Source organism: Scomber japonicus, chromosome 15, assembly GCF_027409825.1.
Source record: "Scomber japonicus isolate fScoJap1 chromosome 15, fScoJap1.pri, whole genome shotgun sequence".
NCBI classification, from domain to species: Eukaryota; Metazoa; Chordata; class Actinopteri; order Scombriformes; family Scombridae; genus Scomber; species Scomber japonicus.
In genome coordinates, this window is record NC_070592.1 from 4,643,452 (window position 1) to 4,657,131 (window position 13,680).

General features: G+C 37.3%; 1 protein-coding gene across 1 annotated transcript in view; it reads right to left on the bottom strand.

Annotated features, from left to right (window-relative positions):
* Positions 1–13,680, bottom strand: part of LOC128373829 (BOLA class I histocompatibility antigen, alpha chain BL3-7-like) — a 52,430-nt gene that overhangs the window by 34,146 nt on the left and 4,604 nt on the right. The window lies entirely within an intron of this gene.

Consider the following 13,680-nt stretch of genomic DNA (forward strand, 5'->3'; position numbering starts at 1 on the left):
ACTGTGAGAAGACCATGTTCAGATCCGAGGCCAACTCCATTCAGACATTCCATCAACTCCTTCCACTCAGCACTTAGTCCCCCACCCCCTTTTTATTCAAAGTATGTGTAATGCTGTAATTCCCTCCTTATCCTTTATTATTTTGGTATTTCTTCTTGAAGAAAAGCGACAGCCCACTGAAACAGCCTGCTGTGTGTATACTAACTTCCACAGCAAGTGCTCAAGCTGTAAAGACTGATAATTACACCTTGAGGTGGACGGGCAGTCCAACGCCTTGACTTGAAGCCTTTACCATCTAGTGTGTTAACAGTGTCACGGCTCTTGTCAATCAGATGTATTTGTCTTTTTAGAACACCAGACGTGCGAAACATTACTGTCTGAATTTTATTACAGATATATTACAATACTGATTTGATGAAAACTGTGTTACAGTGTTAAACATAAACTTGTGTAAATATCTATCTAATAAATAACGATGCCTTTGACTGCTGTAAGAGCACTTGTGTGAGGGGAAAACAGAAATAAAGAAGTAGATATTAGAGGAGGCTTGATGCTCTGACATGTGGAATTAAGTAAATCTAAGTTGACTCCAAGTCAGAATCACCTGTCAGTGGCAGAAAACTCAACAAGCTAAATGTCAAAGTACTTGATCAGAAAACAGGCTCACATCAACCTCATCTCATTACAGATGATAGTGAAAAGATCAGATCAGCTGAGGATCAAGAATGAAGAGTGGAGGAAATAATGCTCATGTCTGTAACCTATGAACAAGTAAATAACAAAGTAATGGGATTACTTTCTATATTGAGTATTGGTTTCTTTACTTTTCCTGATATTTTCATAGAGATAAAGACGGTCTGGTTGCATTAATGTCTCAACGATCAATTAGAGTGACCAAATTAACAACCAGAGAAGAAATAAAATGAATAAAGAAAAATAAAAAAATCATGTTTTAAATAAACTTAACTTGATCTGATCATTTGAAAAAAAATAAGAACAGACTAAAAGGTTTTCATGAATTCTTTTGGCGTCCAAAGAGACTAATAAAATCTAGATGACAGAGACAAGCAACTAAAGAAACACATGAAGGACACAAATAAGACCATTTGCCACAAATTCAAAGAATATAAATTAGATGAAAGTAAACTAAACTCACCAGTCTTGCTCCAGTTTGTCTGAATTGCCATTTTGTCCAGTTTAGTGATGATGTCGTCCTTCACACCATCGAGCTTAAACACACATTCGTACCTCCTCCAGTGTTCAGGTGCGACTGATGAAAGATACAGGTTAACACTCGTCTGGAAGGATCCATCATCGTTGGGGAGGATCTCTCCAAGTTCCACGTTCTCATGAATCTTCTCTCCATCTTTCCTCCAAAACATCTCGGCTCTGTCAGGATAGAAATAAGTAGCGAAGCAGCTGACTGGAGAGGAGGGAGTCATCTGAAGGAGAGACACTGAAGGAAGATCTAGAGAGAAGGAGAGAGAGAGAGAGAGAGAGAAAATGTAGAAAAAGAGTGGTGATAAATGTTAGAGAGTGAGAAAATGTGGTAAAGGGAGGCAGAGAGGTGAGAGAGAAAATGAAAGACAAATGTGTGTAAACTGAGACTCAGCAGGTACCTGTGTGTTCATATTCATATTGATTGTAATGTTACTGTAAGTTAGAAACAGAGGAAGCATATTAACATTGATGTGTTCATGAAACTACATCAGGTCATGTGATTCTACCTGTTCTCATCAGAGAGCTCCTCCCGTGCTTCACAAACTTCTTCAGCAAATCAGGGCATAACTGGGTGAGGCGGTGCTTTTTCTCTGCGATCAAAGCTGTGTTACTGTCCAATGTCTGTTTGATGATTTCAGCCTGTTGTTTTAGAGCGGTCCATGTCTCTGTCTCCGGGTCAAATGATAGGAGGTTTTCTCCATCATAACCATAGTGTTCATAACCACTAATCTTTCCAGTCTCATCGTCCCAGTCACAGCCGTACATCCTCTGGAGAATGTGGACACCTGAGAGCGAGACAGAGACTGCAGTAAACCAGAGTGAGATCTCAGCACAGTCAGCTGTCATCAGCTGATATCAAATCTTTACCACAGAGACACACTGATCCACACACACCAAAACACAACATCTACACCTTCTGCTGTTATTGGCTGGATGGAAACCACTCACAGCCAATCATCATCTGGACAGTGAGGATGACTCAGAGAGAGACAGAGAAGCAGAGACTGCTGGGAAACAGAGTCCACTTCCTGTCATTACCACACACACGCACACACGCACACACACACACACACACACACACACACACACACACACACACACACACACACACACACACACACACACACCTCCAGTTTGCTTTAAAGTTCCAATGATGGTTTTGAAGTCCTGCTGTTCCTCCCTAAGCATCTCAGTCTGTCTCTGCCAGTACCCTGGATCATCTTCTGTCATTCTGGACAACCAGTCCTGTTTGGGTACGAGTCTCCTGGTGTTGCTGTCATAGTATTCAGTCTGAACGTCATCAACCATCATGACAGCCACAAACTCTGGGACGTTTGGAACTTGAGAGGAACCAGTGATGAAATTCTTCAGAGAGTGTTTCACTGTAAGAAAAAGTTCATGTCATCATTTCAGTTTTCTGAATTACAGTTTTATAAATAACTTTTACATCAAATACAATTATTTTCTCTGCACAGAATCAAAAGAAGCTACAGTACAAACGTGTTGTGTGTTAAGACATGAATTGATGGAGTGTGTCTTTTTTTTTTTTTTTTTTAAACTATGTTTTTCAGAGTTTGTTTTTTTTAACCACAGTTTTCTGGGTTATTTTTTTCCTGAATTAACATATAATATTACAAAATCCTGCCAGAAGCGCCCACCTGCAAGTAGCGTTAACCTAATGTTGCTGCTTCTGACCTACGGAAATGTGTTTCTGTCACAACAGAAAAAGAAAGAAAAAAGCATCAGAACTGAACATTTAATCATGTTATAACGTGAAAGTCATTGCTGGTCTCAAGCACAGGTGGACTCCCTGTGATGTACTCCTACACTATCTCCATATACCACGGCATTATGAAACACTCTGCTGCTAGCGAGTGGAGTGGGACACACATCGTAGCACCTGTCTGATATGATTATTTTCCTTCAGCTGTTGTTTGGGTTGAGGCATGATTATTGATCACAGTGGATGATACTGTGATAAGTATGTTTACACTGAGAAGGATTTAAAAATGCGTGGGGCGCCATTCTGCTACATAAATCTGTTCCATTTATTCATTCATCTGTTATTTCTGATCCGAATGGTAGATTCATTATTGTTACTGGCCAGATACACTCACTTGATTTTGACAAATGTATACGCTCCAAATTATGACAATGAGGCTTTTTTTTAAAAAACCTCTTCTCAACTCTGCCTGACATGTCTTCACACTGCTTGATTTTAGGAGGTGACTTTAACTCCTGGCTCAATCTTTAATTGGACCGCTCCTCCCCTAAAGTCTACTCACCTTCGAATTCTGCTAGAGTAATCTAGTCTTTCATGGAATAGTTTGCAGTTTCTGATGCCTGGTGCTTTTTCAACCCTTCTAAAAGGGAATATTCTTTCTTCTCTCATGTGCATCACACTTTCACCCGCATTGACTTTTTCTTGGTAGATAATAAACTACTTTCATCTGTGTCTGACTGTAAATATAATGCCATTGTTATTTCTGACCATGCTTCAATTTCAATCAACTTATTTTTTAAAACATAATCAACAAGCACTCACCATGGCGTCTTAATACATGCTTAGTATCGAATGAGGATTTTGTTAACTTTGTTTCACAACAGATTAACTTTGCTTTGTGTCTGCTTCTTTGCTGTCTTCTATGACTTTCACATTATAATGTTTCCGAAGGTTAGGAACAGCAACAGTAGGTTAACGCTACTTGCAGGTGGGACCTTCTCACAGGATATCTTGTTAATTCAGAAAAAAAATTACCAAAAAGAAATTACTCAGAAAAACAGAGCTTTTTTTTTCCAAGTGGATGCAATACGATACATTTATTCTGAAATAAAATATCAAACCAGTGAATTATTTAAACCTCGGATCATTCACATTCCTGCTGGATTTATTTTCAGTGTGAATTAACTCCAGTTTAGTTTTTCCAGTGAGGTAAAACTAAATGTTCTGAATTGTGTGACCATCACAGAAAAATGTTTACTGAGCTTTATATTTAATAAAGTTATCTTGGATTATTTTACTCTCATGTGTTCAATCTATTAGTATCAGTTTATACTGGTTTACTGGAGCAGAAACTTTCAGCAGAATAAACCTTTTACAGGCGTCTGTAAATGTGAACTTTTGTGTGTTTCATAATGCTCTTCTGTTCTCTGTTATTTATGTACGGAGATGTGTTTGTTCTGGGAAGTTTGCCAAGCCCACCAGGAAACTCCCCACTTTCACCCACCAGAACCACTTCCAGCCATTCATTCTCTCAGTCAGGACTCCCTACTTCTGGATTTCACCGACAGGATGAATGACCTCGTCAATGCTGGAATCCAACTCACACCACACCCAAATCCCATTTTTTCTCCCCTCAACCTCCCTTATCGTCAAGCCCCTCCCATTCCACCACCACACAAAAAACACCACAAAAACCCCCCACAGAAAACCCCCATCATTCCACCATGCTGGAAAACACCATCACCCAAAAGTCACAGAGCCCCCCCACCTCCTTTGACTCAGATCATCTGTGAGTCTGACTGATATGTGCCAGGTCCAGGCTGCAATACTGATACCAATAATGTTCTCCCCCAGGAAAAGTCAGGGCCCTATGGAGTTCAGGTAGCCTTCTCAATCCCTGTGATGACAGGTAACAGAAGAATGGTTAAACTGGTGAGAAATAACAAGGGTTCAAGTAAATCTGCCAATTTATTAAGTATAGCATGTCAACCTCGAAATATACCAGTGTCTCCTGTTATCTCCACAAGGCTCCACTGCCAGTTAATGACGTCATTATTACCTATGATATAGATTTTTTACTTCCTAGTGAAACATGGCTGACTGAATGTAGCTGTTGTGCTATTCTCAATGAGGCAGCACCAACAAATTTTAGTTTTATGAACAAGTGTCGAACTGGTAAGAAAGGCGGGGGAGTTGCTGCCATCTTTAAATCTGTATTTCAGTGCAAGGAAATTACATTAGGGGATCTTAGCTCTTTTGAATATCTCTGTTTTTTACTAAAAGGTGATCCAAAAGTTATTTTTTTTAATCATTTATAGACCTCCAAGATACTCAAAAAAATTCATTGATGAGTTCGCTGAACTGCTGTCAGTTATCTGCACTGACATGGACAGTAATGCCAAAGAACTCTCTGCTCTACTTGACACTTTTGGCCTCTTACAACATGTGAAAGGGCCCGCACACTTGACACACTCTGGATCTGGTTATCTCTAAAGGTGTTGATATTTCTTCTGTTGATGTTAAGGACTTAGCTCTTTCTGATCATGTGTTCTTTGACTTACAGATCACTCCAAATGTTCAGTTAACCTCTGTGTCTGTTAGGACAAGGTACATAAATGAGAATACTAGTGCAAAATTTATGGAGGCTATAGCTATGTCACCAACTTTGAGTGCAGAGTCAGTTGATGAACTCCTGGATAAATTTAACTGGAAAATCTCAAATGTCATGGATGCTGTTGCACCTATTAAAACTAAGACAACCTTGAACCTTGAAGTCTTTGTAATTTTAACTATGAGTTACTCAAAGCTAGACAGTGACACTTTTCTGAAATTATTAATAAGAACATCAACAACACTTGTACTCTGTTTGCTACAGTTACAAACCCCCCTCAACAGATAGCTCCAGAACTCCTTTCCACAGAAAAATGCAATGAATTTGCTTTTTCAGTGAAAAAATCCAGTCCATAAGGACAATAAAATGACGCAATCCCTAAGACGTCCCAGGAATAACTCAACTGCGATGTCAGAATTTAAAACAGTTGACCAAAAAAACAGAGGAAACAGTTCAGCATCTAAAACCATCAACATGCTGACTTGACACAATGCCATCAGATTTCTTTAAAACTATTGTGAACTCTGTCCAAACAGATTTGCGACAAGTAATAAATAGCTCACTTCAATCAGGCATGTTTCCTATACCCCTAAAAGTAGCTGCCATTAAGCCACTCTTCAAAAAGAGAACGCTGGATGCTTCCATGTTAACCAACTACAGACCTATCTCAAATCTTCCTTTTATAGCCAAGATCGTTGAGAAAGTGGTTTTTAATCAACTCAGCAATTTCTTGAACTCCAGTGGCCTTTTTGACAAATTTCAATCAGGCTTCTGACCTCACCACAGTACATAACCAGCTCTTATTAGAGTGTTAAATGACATAAGGTTGAACACTGATTAAGGCAAGGTGTCAGTTCTGGTCCTTTGGATCTCAGTGCTGCGTTTGACACTGTGGATCACAGTATACTGTTGAACAGGTTGGAAACTTGGGCAGGACTCAGCGGAACAGTCCTAGACTGGTTCAGGTCCTACTTGGAAGAGCGGAGTTATTTTGTGACCACTGGAAGCTATGAATCTGATCGAGTGGCTATGACATGTGGAGTTCCTCAGGGGTCAGTTCTTGGACCCCTACTGTTCAGTCTATATGCTGCCCTTGGGTCAAATTCTGCAGAACTCTAATGTAGACTATCACAGTTATGCAGATGACACACAGATATACCTGGCACTGTCCCCAGATGACTACAGTCCAATACAGTCATTGTGTCACTGTTTAGAGCAAGTCACTAATTGGATGAACCAAAATTTCCTTCAATTAAAATCAGGACAAAACTGAGGTCATTGTTTTTGGCAATAAAGAGAAGAGGATTGCTGTCAGTAAACATCTGGAGTCACTCTCTCTAAAAACTACGGACCAAGTCCGAAACCTTGGCATGCTGATAGACTCAGATTTGACCTTCAGCAGTCACATCAAATCAGTCACCAAAACAGCCTTCTATCAGCAAGTAGATCATATTTATGTGTTATAAAACTATTAAGCTGCACTTGAAAAATTCTGAACTGATCAAACCAGAAATATCTCACAAGTCTGTCAAAGAATGTATTAATTATTAGTCAAACGCCTGAACTAATTATTAGTATGATCTAATTAGGGCTGCAGCTCAACATTTCTATTATCAGATCACCTCCAAATGATTTTTAAAATAATACTTTTTGATTAACCCTTTCATGCCTGTATATGCATATATTTCAATAAAGGTACAAATAAACAAACATATTGCTGCTTCACTTTCTTACCTGCCTGCTAGCATTACCATGCTAATAAAACACCTAACTATTTTATTAATTCATCCCACAGCAACTCAATAATAATTCTCATTTACATACACCATCTCATTCACACATGGCCTAACATGTCCTTGGTTATGTGGATCTAATTTCAAACAACTATCTGACACAACTACACTCATGGATTATAATTTATTCAACAGCATAAAAAACGTATTTGAAATATTTATTTTTCAGCTGAGCCTGGTGAGAACCATCACCATCGAAAGAGACTGAAGAAGACATTGGAGCCACCCCAGGCTCAGGTTACAGGTACTCTACTTTCTGATTACCTCAGCTGATTCATCCCACAGTAACACCATTAATGATGATAATTTACATACACAATCTTATTCATAAATGGCCTAACATGTCCTTCGTCATCTGGATCTAATTTCAAACAACTATCTGACGTGACCACACTCATGGATTATCATGGTTTGCCAGGGCACAAGTGTGTTTGGGACACATACTTACTGTGACCTTCATATACAAATATACATTCTTCTCACTGCTTTAATCAATGAACGTGTCAAGCGCATTGTTCTAGTATCACTAAATTAATAGTTTTGACTGTTGGTCGTGTTGCCGTGGGCTGCAGACACGATAGTGCGACATAGTTTGTACACTATTTCTTTCTGTTCGACGTCCGACAACTCAAAGCCAAAATGTTTCCAGACCACTGAAGATGTCCCTGTCCTACCTTTCTTCTTGTCAACCAAAGACTGTCTCTCTGCCATTTTAAATCTCTCAGATCTGCGCAGAAACACACAGTTCCTCCAGGGGGTCTAACATAAGGGGCGGGACACAGAATTTACTGGAAAAGACGGGGGCGTTGGATATATATCACAGGTGCGCCGCACCGGGCGGAACAATGATCGTTTAAAGTCAATTATTACGTTTTTTATAATCGTGGGAGGCCAAAATTGATATTGCGATAATCAATTCAATGAATCGTCCAGCCGTAAGAGACACGAAGAAACAAGACTGCACAGACTAGATTTTAAGTGAACTTTAACATAATTAGTTTGTGACTTTTTAAACATTTCTCTAATCTGCGAGGAAGTCAGGGAACTAAACGTCTCATAGGTACAAACCTTAAATTCGTATAACCATGTCTACAGATAGGCTACAAAGCATAAATCATCACCGACTTTAGAAAGGAAAAGAAAAAAGACTACATTAACTCACCTGCTGCTGCGCTGTGTAGACCCAGGAGGACCAGGAAACACAAGATCTTCATTCTGAACTGTAGAGTCTACAATTTTACTGTCAAATGATGTTTCTTTATCCAGACACACACAGTGCTTCCCCTCTATACCACACTGCTGATCTGTAGTTAGGACTGACAGAAGCCCTGTCTTCAGCCTCCTTCTGAGCCAATGAGAATTCAGTATGAGACTAGTCACTTAAATCTGGGTTAAACTGATCTAAACAGATAATTAACGAAAGTGAAAGTAACATATGCCTGTTTTAGCCCATGTTACACAGGGTAGAGAGGCTTTATCTTTAAACTGTTTGTTAGTGCATGGAAGTTACATCATCATATATTAACACCTGTCATTAATGTTTTGTAGGCTAATGTAATATAATGTGCAGCGAGATGTTGACTTTCTGGGAGGTCAGAGGTCACTGTCAGCTACAGATCAGCACTCTGGAGCTTGTGGAGCTGCAGTAATGTGTTATTCTTCTTCTATTGTTCTGTTTTATTTGTGATAAAACCACCAAGATTTGATTTAGACACACACTTAAGTTTCAAAATAAAATACTTTAAAAATCAGGACAGATCAAATCTTCATTACTTCAGAGTGAAAACATCAACCAAAGAAATAAAACCACAGCATGAGGAAGACGAGGCAGTTTCTTCATCACTAACATCAGCTCAGCTCAGCTGTGTGCTACAAGCTGGAAGCTTCTGAACTAATGTGAAACTGTGTACGCTGAAGACTGGCTAAATATTAGATATTTTATATAATGAATGAAGTCTGCTGTTTATTAGTGTTTGTGACTCACTGCTGATTGATACCTGAGTTGATCTTTACAGAGGTGTGACAGCGCCCCCTCTGGGAAAAATAATTACCTTTTTTTCTCTCCTTGTATCTTCAGTGGGATGAACTAAGACACCAGTGAGGGAAACATGGATGCAGTTAAGGGAACTGAGATTCACCCACTGAGGCTTGAACTTGAAGCTCTTCAAACTCAGTAAAGTACATAATCTGGTTAGATTATGTACCTTTCCTCTCAGCTGTTGATGGGAAACCACCTGAGGATATCTAACTTTCTGTTGGTGTCTATTTTTCAAATCATTATGATCTTAAATTACTCTGGTCATGTGTATTCATTAAATTTGGAGAAAAATCCATTGAAATTGTGTTTAGCGTTACTGAACAGCTTCACTGCTTCCTGAAATAAAACCTTTAACAAGGCTGAATTCCTGATCCATAAACTATGAAGCTCAAATAAACAGACAAGTCTTCACTGGGTTTCCTGAGGATTTTTATTCATTTTACACCAATATCACCAATAAAAACTGTTATTACAGAATGAGTACCAACGGAAAATGACAAATAGGAGCCATAAAAGGAAGCTTTGAGAGAAATCAAATTAAAAAGAAAAAAAAATCAAGACAATTGTTCTTCAGTTTGCAACACAAGAGTCTGAACGTTTTCAGCTTTAATCAATTTAGTATGTACACATACTATTTGATTGGTGTAAAGTGAAGATCAAAATCCAGCTCCACGTATAAAACTACAATAAAAACAAAAAAAGGGTTGCTAAAATTAACACCACTGCAAACATTTGTACAGATTAGAAATCATTTTCACCCCATCAGAGAGAGATTTGGCACACTGGCATCAAACAAGAACTGTGTTGAACCAAACCCTGCTTCAGTTTAAGTGTTTTATAACCTCATCTGTGACAAAAGGAAAATCATTTAATTTATTCATAGTTGAGTATAAACACTAGATCCAGTTTATTGACATTAAGAAACAAACATGATGTGATTCTGAGCTCTTTCTTATTTCTTGGTCCCTGGAAGCTGCTGCAGTGACAAAATAAAACATCTGCAGGAACAGCTAGAGAGTCATCACTTCTCTCCAGATGTGTTTAACTCACACAGTGAAGGAAAGTGATGCTTCTAGCTACGACTGTCAAACAGACGACAACCTGCAGCAAAGGAAAGAAGCAGAATGAAAAAAAAACAATAATTTCATCACAGGAGTTCATTGTCCTCTTCTAATCTTCACTGGTTTACTGTTAGGAAGACAAACAAAGTGGATCAAATCTGTTAGTGTTCATATAACAAAGGCTGTTTCATTTCATTTAGAAAAGAGATATTTCTGGGTAAAAAGCTAAAGGTTATTGGATGAATTTGTTTTTCAGACATCAAGGTTTAAATAAAAATACAACATGTCAACATTTTCCTGTAGTTACACTGGATCTCACACAGAGAAATGCTTCATAAGACTGACTTCATACATCTAAAACATTTGGTACCTGGTGGACTTTACCATCAGGCAAGTTAGGCATCTGTCTAGGGCCCCAACTAAGAGGGTCCCAAACAGTTATAGACTTATTATGATGTTTAGATAGATATGAAAGATATTGAATTATGTTACTATTCTAACTCATTGACCCCAAAAATAATGTACAAAAGACCCTAACCCTAACCCAAACCTCTTAAAAACATGTAACTGTATACTCCTACTTCAGAGGATTTTGATTGTTTTTGATCAAAACATAACTATTAAAATATGAGACAGAGAGAGATGTTTTTAAACTCTGTTATTCTTTCTATAGCTTTGGCAACACTGTATTCAAACATTCATGCTAATAAATCACTTTGAATTGAGAAAAAGAGAGTGACAGATAATTGTGAGACAGAAAATAAAGAAAAAAGGTGATAAATATCATTAAACTATCCAGAATTACATAAAATATTTACAATTGTAGTAAGATTAAGCACATTGTGTTAACACTACCTCTCTTTCTTTAACTCTTGTGTATTATAAATTAATGTACTATTAGTATTTAATAACTTTACTTCAGGTAAAAGTTGTGAGCCAAAACCAAACAGAGACAAATAAAAAAGAAACTGAAGGAAAAAACACACCATCCACCACAAATTAACAAAATATAAATCAGATGAAAGTAAAGAAAATGTGTTTAACAACTCCATCACTTCCGATTCCAATCTTACCTTCATTAGATTTGATCACAGCTTTGTCCAGTTTGGTGATGATGTCGAGTTTGAGAAAGTATAAAAATAAACACGGTTTGTCTGAGGCCCCAAACCCTCTGAACACAGTTTGTCTAAATTGTGTTTTCACCTTTAAAATACAACAGTTTGAGAGAGTTTAAATAATTTCATATATGTTTAGTTCAGTAAGGTAAGTTGGTGTAATGAAGTACTCACCATCAGGGCCTGGAACAACAACCGATGATGATGATCATCATCATCATGAAGTGTCTGAAGCTGTAAAAAGAAAAACAATTTGATTTTATCATGAGAGACAAAACTGGATATGAGTGATGATTTACTAACATCTGGCTCTGTCGAGTTGTTCATATATACATTAATATCTCTCAGTATTTTTAAAAATACTTATATTATGCTGTCAAGTATTAAATATGCTGTCTAAATATTAAATTAAACATTTCATATTTAAAATACTTACTGTTTGCAGATTGAAATCCTGAAATACAGAAAAACAGTATCACAGTTATTTATTCAGAATTTATGAACGAACACTAAGAGAAAACAGTACTATCTGTGTCATTATTACAATATGTAAAATAGTTGTATGTCTAATATTTACACTTTATGGTCTTTGTATGACCAAAAGTAAAATATATATAACAACATTAACACCAAAACAATTAGTAAAAGATGAGTAAAAACATCTTTTGTCTCTCACCATCCTTCTCTTTGTTCTTCTTCCAGAGGAAGTATCCAGTGATGCAGACTACCAGGAGCAGCAGTACAATAACAGGTCCAATGACAGCACCAAGAGGGAACCCTGAAGAACCTGAAGATCCAAAACAGAACATTCAGCATAGTTTATCTCGCTCTTTCATCACTTAATGGATCAGATTTTATTTATTAACATAACTTGAGTCATTTAAGTTCTCAAAAGGAAGTCAAAAGAAGAAGACAAACATGTTGATGCTGAGTGTGTTTTAGTGAACAATCAGTGTTGGGAGTTAAAACCACAAAGTTTTACAGTCATCTCATTTGTTTGAAGAGAAACACAGACATGAAAAACATTACTGTCTGAACTTTATTACAGATATATTACAATACTGACCTGATGAAAACTGTGTTACAGTGTTTAACACAATTATGCTTTGACAGGCTAAATTTAAACTTGTGTAAATATCTATCTAATAAATAACGATGCCTTCAACTGTTGTAAGAGCTCTTGTGTGAGGGGAAAACAGAAATAAAGAAGTAGATGTTAGAGGAGGCTTGATGCTCTGACATGTGGAAATAATAAAATATAAATAAATAAACAATAAACAATGATAATAATAATAATGCCACATTAACAGAAAGCAAGACATACAACAGTAGTAGACTGTAGACATTAACAAGATGAAAGTAGAAGACAATGAAATACAGTAAGGAGAGGATGAAAATTAAAAAATAATAAATAAAATAAAATACATAAAATGAAATAAAAAGACTAACAATAAACAAACAACATCACATAAAAGCTAATCTGTGGAATTTAGTTTTAAGAAGTGATTTAAAAGAAGTTACTCAATCTGCAAGCCTTATTTCCTCAGGCAGGTTGTTCCAAAGCCGAGGGGCCCTGATGGCAAAAACACAGTTTCCTTTAGATTTCAACCTTGACTTTGGAACAGCCAGCAGGGCCCCTCCCGAGGATCTAAGACTGTGGGCCAGCTCATATGGAGTCAACATATCTGCTATGTAGCTTGGAACTAGACCCAGTTGTGCTTTATAAGTGATCAGTAAAATATTAAAATGGTAAATGGTCAAAGCACTTTTACACTACGCTTCATTCACCCATTCACACACATTCATACAGTGCTGGCAGGAGCTACCATGCAGGTAATGTCTGAAAGATCAATTAGAGTGACCAAATTAACAACTAGAGAAGAAATAAACTTTGTTATCAGGTAACATAATAAACATATAGAAACTGTACTGAAAAGGAAAGCATACATATTTCTAAAGAAATTGAACTCGCTCTGATCATTTGGAAAAATAAAACTGATTAAAAAGACACATAAAATCTAGATGACTTAAAAAACAGAGACAAATAAAAAAGAAACTGAAGGAAAAAACACACCATCCACCACAAATTAACAAAATATAAATCAGATGAAAGTAAAG